This window comes from Lagenorhynchus albirostris, chromosome 4, assembly GCF_949774975.1.
Source record: "Lagenorhynchus albirostris chromosome 4, mLagAlb1.1, whole genome shotgun sequence".
In the NCBI taxonomy this organism is placed as follows: domain Eukaryota; kingdom Metazoa; phylum Chordata; class Mammalia; order Artiodactyla; family Delphinidae; genus Lagenorhynchus; species Lagenorhynchus albirostris.
Window position 1 is genome coordinate 147,451,259 of NC_083098.1, and position 9,070 is coordinate 147,460,328.

At 59.2% G+C, this 9,070-nt stretch overlaps 1 long non-coding RNA gene across 1 annotated transcript; it reads right to left on the reverse strand.

The window, feature by feature from the left end:
- Positions 1–3,223: 3,223 nt before the first annotated feature.
- LOC132519537 (uncharacterized) lies at positions 3,224–8,971 on the reverse strand. Its single transcript, XR_009540187.1, has 3 exons — positions 8,387–8,971; positions 6,845–6,969; positions 3,224–5,283 (listed from the first exon to the last, which is right to left on the reverse strand). It is a non-coding gene; the product is annotated as an uncharacterized LOC132519537 (long non-coding RNA).
- Positions 8,972–9,070: the final 99 nt, after the last annotated feature.

The window sequence follows — 9,070 nt, forward strand, 5'->3', positions numbered from 1 at the left end:
GGAGTGACGGGTGCAGTCTGGGGTGGGCAGCCAGGGGCTCTTGAGCAGGGGCCATGATATCTGACTCAGGTTCTAGAAGAATCACCCCGGCTACTGGCTTTTGCTTCACACCTACATTCTTGCAATGCTCTTAAGCACCAAGGAAATCGGTCTTCAGACTTGAGTTCCTGCTCTTTAGTGCTGTTAGTGTAAGCTGGTTCTTCCGTGTGAGTGTAACAAGGAGCCCATCGGCTGGGACTGAGGGGTCTTTATTCTTGACTCTCGTACATTGAACCCAGAGGTGTCAGAACTCCATTACGTTTGTCCAGCATGATTAATTCTGCACGGTGCCAGGCTGGTCGCGATCTCGTTCCCAGTGGAGGTTCATTTTCCTGTCTCCTGAGTGCAGACGTGGGCAGCTTATCAGGGCTGTCATCCTCCATCCCCAGCTCGCTTCCTTGCTGTGCCGTGATGTCGTCCTCTCCTGCTGGCCCGCCGGGATCCTGACATCAGGTTGCTGGTCCCTCGGCCTCTGAGAGGAAGATGGTGACAGATCCTCCCAGGTGAGTCAGCAGCCCACCTGAACCAAAAGGCTGCTCTTCCACCCGTGTGGGTGGCTCTTCTAGTTAACGGAGGGGTTACAGGAGCGTGGTTGCCGTGTAGGCAAACTCGAAAAGCCGCTCAGGTAGAGTCATGTGACGCTACTTGACAAACCGGAAGTACCTTGCAGTTAATGTGTCTTCTTGGAACCTGGGTCGGGGGGAGGGGGGACGTGTGCCTTTTCGATCGTCAGTCTGTATATTTTACGTTTAAGCATCTTGAGGGGGGCACTTCCCTGGCGGTCCAGTGGTTAAGACTCAGTGCTTCCACTGCAGGGGGCTCGGGTTCGATCCCTGATTGGAGAACGAAGATCCTGCACGCCACGCAGCGCGACCAAAAAACAAAACAAAACAAAAGAGTCTTGAGGGTTTTTTATTTTGGAGTTTTGTTGCTCTGTTGTCATCGTTTGCTTTGTAACGTGCAGGCTTTAATGGGATTAAAGCCACTTGGTAAAACTCACATTTCGAAGATGCACATGAAGTTTTCCGGAAAAATGCTCCCTCAGCGTAGGGTGGAAGAAACAAAGCCTCTCGCTGGCCCTGAGGCTCCGTGACTGACCTTCCAAAAGGCACCGACTCTACAGTGTCGCCAGAGCCTGTCGCCTGGCACATCGCGGGCGCCTTCAACGTGTGGCATGAGGGGCGCGGGCCTGCCCTGCGGTCCCAGCTCTGCCTCTTCCGGCTGTGTGATGGGGCCTTCGTGTCCCCGTGGATGAGACCTGGGTGGTGGCAGCTACCTCCTAGGCTGGCTCTGAGGATTAGAGGAGAGAATGAATGCCGCGAGCTAATGATGCTGGGCGACGGCAGCAGTCGAGGTTGCCGAAGGCCCCATTTAAGGTGCCGACAAAACCCACATGTCCATTAACTCCTTCACTGACGGGAGCGCAGGGATGGGCCTTAGGCACTTAGGAAGTGGGCGCCCACTGCACACGGGCATCGAAGCTGCTTCCCAGAGGCCTAGAGATGGTCAGTCTGCCCAGGGAGGGGCCCTGGGGCCAGTCCAGTGCTTGCCGCTCCCCTGCGTGAATGCCAAGCCTTGCGAGGGGCATGTGGCGTGTGCGATCTTGAGGGGCTTTCCAGGTGTGGTGGCCATTGGTGCACTTGCTGTGCTCCTTAGGAAGAAGGCAGAGGAAGCCCCTTCCCTTCCCTGGGCGGGAGTGCCAAGTGGGGCCTTGCCACCGATGCGGGCAGGTGGCGCGAGCCGTGTTGGTTACCTGCTGCTGTGGAACAGGTCACCCCAAACTTGTGGCTTACAAGACGGTACTTATCCCCCAGCTTCTGTGGCTCGGTCGGGTCCTTGCATTCAAGGGGCTGCAGTCAAGGCGTCGGCTGGGGGGGACGTCCCTGGTGGTCCAGTGGTTAAGTCTCCATGCTCCCAGTGCAGGGGGCCCGGCTTCGATCCCTGGTCAGGGGACTAGATGCCCCCTGCCACAACTAAAGATCCCACGTGCCATATAGAAGATCCGGCGCAGCCAAATAAATAAAATATTAAGAAAAAGAGGGCTTCGGCTGGGGCTGGGGTGTCATCTGAAGGCTCGACCAGGGAGGAGCCATGTCCACTGCTGTGGTCGGTGTGTGCCCCATGGGCCAGAGGTCGCCCTCACTCCTTGCCAGGTGGGCTTGCTTCACCAGAGCAGATGAGAGTACCAGCAGACACAGCATGGCGGGGGTCCCGTCTTGGGCTATGGTGTCAGCCCACCCTCAAGCACAGGGGCCATTGGAGCCACCTGGGGACATGCCGTGAGAGGCCCTGCTGGGCAGCTGGATGTCTGCCGGCACCTCAGCCTCCTGTTACATGAAAGTTAACTTAAAACGGACCGCAGACTTAAGTGTAAAGTGCGAAAGTATAAAACTTGTAGAAAACTGGACTCTAGGGCGAGGCAGTGCTTAGACTGGACACCAAAAGCATGCGCCGCAAAAGGGAAAATGGTTAAACAAGACCTCATCACAATCAAAGACTTGCTCTGGGCAAGGCCCTGCTGAGAGGGCGGAAGGACAGGCGGTGGGCTCGGGGGACGTATCTGACAGGGGTTTGCCTGGGATAAAGGAGAACTCTCCAAAGTCACAGTGAAAAGCAGTCCAGCTAGAGGAGGAGCAGGGGGCGTGAGGAGGGAGGCAAGTCACGGAGAGGACACAGGCAGAGGATGTGTGAGAAGGTGTCCAGCGAGACTGCTCGTTAGGGAAACGTGGCTGAGAACCAGCCACCAGTGCTGACGTCAGCGCGGGGACACAGCGAGGGCTGGTGAACACCGGGCGGGGAGGTGGCGCAGCCCCTCTGGAAGGTACTCGGACAGTTACCACCCGAGCCGGTAACTGCTCCTGGGCATTTATCCCAGAACTGAAAACGATGTTCACTAGAAACCTGGGTGTGAATGTTCCTAACGGTCGAGTGTGTAACAGCCCCAGACGAGAACCATCCACATGTCCTTCTACAGGCAGTGGCCAAGCAAACCCCGGGCCACCCCCAGTGTGGACGGGCGCTCACTGGTTCTGACAGTGCACTGGAGTTTTGCAAGACTTTATCCTGGGAGAGATGATCGTTCGTGACAATTTTCCTGGAATACAAAAGAGGCAAAATTACATGTTGAAAGGGCACACCATGTTCCTGGATATATTGGCTCAGAATGACCAACACAGACACATTCTAGAAAAGTTACTGGACTTTAAAGAGAAAAGAAAAAAAAATCCTTTGGGCATCTTGAAAAAAGCACATTACTTACATAGGAAAGAATATTAGACTATCATACTTTTTTATTTGTTCATATTATTTGTTTTTACTTTTTAAAAAAAATTCTATTTTTTGATTTTAGACTATCATACTTTTTGACAACAATACTTTATTCCAGAACACAATGGAGTAACATGTTTCAGATATTTGAAGAAAGAAAGTGTACACCAAGGATTTTATATCCAAAAAACTCACTTGCAAGTACAAAGGGCACAGAAAAGTTGTCATCCATGTGGGAGAACTCAGAATTCAGAGATCTTGTTCCTGTGAGCCCTTCCCGAGAATCTACGGGAAAATGATCTTCTGCAGCTGATGTGATCAGACGCGTCAGCGTGGGCACCGAGGACGGTGTCACACGTACAGCTGCTTCGGGGCCCGGGCCAGCAAGGCTGCGATGGGAGCGTGGGGCCTGCAGCAGCCTGGAGGAGGGTAGGGAGAGAGGGCAGAGGTGCAAAAACACTTCATGTTTTTAGCGATCATACTGTTGGGAAAACTGAATGAGTAATTGTGGGATGGATCTTCCAGACGGCGTGTCTCCTGTGTGGTCCTCTGGGCTGAAGAAGAATGCACACGTCGAAAGTAGAGAAGATCTTCCGGAACAGCTCTGGGTCTTGGGCCGCACGGGGAGCCCCGAGGGCACCATCGCACCTGTAACAGCCACGCCCGTAAGGACCCGGCGTTCTTTGTCGGGTGAGGGTAAACCCTCGGTGGCCCCAGCACCCAATACTCCACATCACAAAGGCACGGACTGTTAGGACAAGCAGCCCCGAGCACGTCTCCAGAGGGTCAGGCTGAGCGGAAACAGTTAACCTAAAAGGCTGTGTTCCAGGTGCTTCCTCCTGTGTAACGTTGGGGGAGAGACAGTTACAGAAATGGAGCAGATCAGTGGTTGCCAGAGATCCTATGTATGTATTGTGTATCTATACGTCACCTATATTAACCGATATCTATATCATCCTTATCTCCCTCTAGCTCTGTGCTGAAGGTCTAGAAACAGTGAGCAACCTGGCAGTGCCCTCCCTTGCCCCCATGTCGTGGTCTTTTTTTTTTTTTTTTTTTGGTGGTACGCGGCCCTCTCACTGTTGTGGCCACTCCCGTTGCGGAGCACAGGCTCCGGACACGCAGGCTCAGCGGCCATGGCTCACGGGCCCAGCCGCTCTGTGGCATGTGGGATCCTCCCGGACCGGGGCACGAACCCGTGTCCCCTGCATCGGCAGGCGGACTCTCAACCACTGCGCCACCAGGGAAGCCCCACGTCGTCGTCTTGAAATAGCATTTCTCATGATGAGGGCCTCTTGGAGAAGCGGCCTGTCCGAGGCATGGGGCAGGAGTGTCCACCGTGAGCCTGGGCACGGCATCAGGCCGGGGGCCCTGCGTTGAGGTCCAGTAGCGTCATGTCCAAAGCAGCTGCCAGTGGCCTGGAGAGACCCCCTCACTGGCCAAGACTGCGACAACCTGATCTTCAATGGGGATAAGAAACGCCATGGATTAAAACCCATCAAAATGTTTAAGTTCACGAGTTCAGAATGATACCTTGGAAAAAGAGAAACGGGCCACTCCTGGAGGCTGGTGGGAGCCACCTCACTCGTGAGAGCCGGTGGCGGGAGGGGATGATCCCAGCGTCTCTCCGGCGGCCACCGGACCAAGCTGCACCCTGCAGGGCCCACACTGGACGGTGTCTGCACGAGGACTCCGAAGATCAGTGACAAAGAAGGCAGTGGAGTGTCTCCCCTGGGACGGCCACTCAGACTTCCAAGTGACACAGCCAGGCATTTGAGCCGCCCCAGCCTTGCCCAGCACCACCTGTAGTTTGGTCAAAGTTACCGAAGCTGAGTCTGACTGAGGCCCTGGGACTGACTGCCGGTCGGCAGGAAACCCAGAGGAAGGAGCCGGCACTGGGCTTTGCCCACAGGCCGCAGCAACCACGTGCAGACCGTGGACCACTCCAGGGATGGCAGAGTGGTCCCGGCTCTGCAACTGGGTGGAAAGGAAGAGAACGGGATGGAGGATCTGGGATCAGAGATGCCAAAGGGACTCCAAGTAGGGAAACGGGCAGGACTGAGCTCCCGTGGGGTCTCGGCACTGCCCCCAGGGTCCGTCAGCTGCTTCTAAAGTCCAGGAAAGGAGCGTTTCTGGTCCGGCTGGGGGAGGGTGTGCCTCTGGCCCTGACGAGCCCCCTGGGGAGGCTGCCTACGTCCCGATTTCTCTCTTTTTTAAGCAGCATTGTTGAGAACGGTTCACATACTGTGCAATTCACAAAGTGCACAATTCAGTGGCTTTTAGGGCCACTGAGTTGCGTGTTCCTCACCACAGTCAACGTTTCACATCCACAAAGAACCCTGCACGCCTCCGCTGTTCCCCGGCCCCCAGCCCTAGACAGCCAGTAACCCCCTTTCTGGTCTCTGTACGTCTGTCTCACCTCGTGATGTTCCTCGAAGCCCACCCCTGACTTGGGGCTGGGCGGTCCCACCGCCGCCCCCAGCGCCCAGCCCTGGCCCGTGGTCTCTGCTTGGACCTCCTCAGAGCCCCCGTGCTGGCCTCCTGCCGCCCTGGCCCGATGACCGGCTGCACCCCTGCCCTCGGCCCTGCTCGTGAGGCCCCGCTCTGACCATCAGCTGCTCCCCTGGGGCTTCCCGACAGCCCACAGGGACACTCAGCCACCCCATGCGGCCTCCTCGCAGTGGCTGCTGGCTTGCCCTTCTCCCGACGCGAAGCCCAGAGCACCTCGGGGCCTGGGCACCGGCAGACCCCTCTGGAAGGAGGGAGGCCCCGGGGCCGCCAGGCGGCTCAGGTGCATGAGTGGCACCCCGGAGTTGGGCTGCCTGACTTGCTGAGCCCCTCGGTCCAGACTACCCTGGTGGCTGTCAAGGCTGGTGCTGGGCCGGAGGAGGACCCGGACCCCAGCTCTGAGTGGCCGGTTTCCAGACCCATCTCTGGCACAAATGTCACAACCTCCCTGGGTCTTGGTTTTCTTATCTGAGAAGTGGGAGCTGAGCCTGAAGGGAAGGACTGGACCCAGGACTCTCTGGAAACAGGATGGTCGCACCCAGAGGCGGACACTGGTGGACGGCAGGCCAGGGCAGCGCAGGGTAGGCTCTCGCTACTGGAGGTTAGCCCCTGGGTCAGAAGAGGGGTTCCACTCCTGCCCTCCCATCAGAAAGCCATCCAGGCCCCTGGGGACCCAGAGAGGCTTGTCTGAAAGGCTCTCTCCTCAGCCCAGTCTGAGTGCCGGGCGTCAGCGAAGGGCACCCTGGGCCAGGGAGGCCAGGGAGGGACGGGGCGGGGCCCTGGGTGGAGGGTGGAAATGTCCCCTCAGGCTTTGGGGCCGAGAGGGGCCTCCTGGAGACTCTCCTTCCAGGGCTCACCTCCTGACTTTTGCCTGCTCCTCCTCTCACTTCCACTGGGCTTTAAACCCCCAAGGGACGTCCCCTCCTCCGGGCCCTTCCTAGCCCAGATTAGGAGCTCTCCCACCAGCCCACCCGGCCTTGTATTCCTTAGCTCGCTCCACAGTGCATCGCGGCTGGGCGCCGGTTACTACCTTTTGTGCGTGGGTGTCTCCGGCCGTTGGCAGGTTCCGGGCCTCATGGCCCCTACGTAGGGCACAGCGTAGAGTGAGCATCTGCCCTCGTCCGCCCGTGTGCCCAGTGCCCAGCCCTGTGGCTCCTGGTGAAAGCATGAAAGCGCTGCTGGCTTTAAGGCAGCTCCGGCTCCGCCTCCTGGAGGGTGCCCCCGCACCTCCCACCCCCAGCAGAGGTCAAGAGCCACCGTGCACGCGGTGTGCCCCTTCTGCTGTTCCTGGCCGCTCTGGGCGGGGTCACGGGCTGGGGGGGCTCGTCCTCACTCCTAACAAGGCTCCGGCAGAGGGAGGATGAGCACCGGGGTGGGACGAGTCCCTTTGCTCTGCGCCTCAGCCTCCCGAATCGGTTCTAGCACCTTCCCTCCCTCGGGCTAATCCATGCAGGGCCTGACAAAGGGCGCTAGTGTGGGCCAAGCCCTCCTGATGGGACAGCCACAGCGGCAGGAGCCAGCAAGAGCTGGCAAGGACCTCTGGTCTGTAACTCCATCCCCACAACTTTGTCCCCGGTTGCAGGAGGGTTCTGAGATGCTTTTCAGTTTTATGTGAAATCATTAAATCCAATGAGAGACATTAATGGGGCACAGACTACCTCTCTTGATCCACTGGAAACCTTCAGTAAATATGCAAATAAGGGCTGAGCGGCAGGGGGATACAATGTAATCAGCCCGGAGGCTTCTGACAAACACAAAGGTGACCTTGGTGACTTGAGGTGGTCATCACGGGTCCAGATGGGCTACAGCAGAAGACCCAGCTCCCCTCCCCCACACAGGTGCCCCCCAGGTGTCTGTGTCCTGCTCCGTCCTGGATCACAGAGCCACTTGTCCTTGGGGAACCTGGCCAGCACCGCTTGACTCTTGGAGGGGATTAAAGGATGGCGGTGTGGATGCCCGTGGAAGCGGCCTGGGCGCCCACATCGCCGTGCCCCCCGCCCCCGTCTATCGCTGGCCCTGCTCCCTGCACCAGCTATGCGGGGACTCCAGTTCTTCCAGGTGGCTGCAGGGGGACTCTTCCCCGCCAGTCCTGGTGACAGGTGGCTTGGCTCGGCTCTAAAACCTGTATAGGACAGGCCTCACCAGGCCCAGAAACTGCATGGAGGCCCTGGCCTGGCGCTCAGGGGCCACATCCCTGATGTCTCCCCCAACACCCAACCCCAGGAATGCCCAGGAGGCTTACATTCTCACCTCCTTCGGGTTTCTTCCCAATGCCACTCCCTTTTCCACCTAAAAGAGCCACCACCCCATCCCTGTCATGCATTTGTCTGGCCTCAGGGCCCACTGCAGGGCCTGGTCAGCGTGGAGCCCCCTCGTCAATGCCCCTGCCCCCAGGCCAAGAGTGAGCACACAGGTGGCAGGTGGCTCTTTCCCATCTGACCCCTTCTCACCACCTGCACAAAGCTCAGCGCCTGGAGACTCAAGTGGGGGAACTGTGGACCACAGGGTCCCTAAGGTCTCTCCCAGCCCCAGTGACCCCTCCCACGGGTGAGGAGCGTTTGCCTGCCCGTACCCGTTTAATGAACCATCTCGTCTGAAACAAGCCCACGCAGACGCCCGGCCTCAGAGCTGCCCCCTGGGCTGGGCCGGCAGGGCGGGTCTGATGCGGGGGCCAGTGGGCCTGGGTCAGGACCCCAGCCGGCCACCAGGATGGAAGGCTGGAGGGCGAGGCAGGGCCCCTTCCAAGGGCCAGTCCCCTGACCGCCAGCCTCACCTCCGGGAGACACCCCAGAGGTCCGGTCTCAGCCGCCACTGTGCTCGGACGAAGGCCCACCCTTCTCTCCTGCCAGGAGCGCTAACCACGGTCTCTGAGCCCCTGCCGCCCTGCCGGTCGCACAGGGCGGAGTCGCCGGGAGACCGGAGAAGGCAAGAGACTTGCTCGAGGTCACACAGCGGGTCATAGGCAGGGCGCGGTGGGCGGCGAGGCCGAACCAGGGCTCCGGGCCGTACGGTGTGGGGAGTGGGGACCCCGAACGGCCGGGCCGCCGGCGGGGCCGAGCCCTTCGCGCCGGGCAGGCCACTCGCCCCTGCGCCGAGCGTGCCCTCCCGCTGCCTTAGGTCGCCGTCGCCGCCCGCCTTCGCCTTCCTAGACACTGGCTCACGCCCACCCCCCGCAGGCGCGCAGGTACGTGTGTGGGTGTGGCCCCGACCCCGGGGCCAGCACGGCGCACGCGCCGTTCGCCCGCCCGCCGCGGAA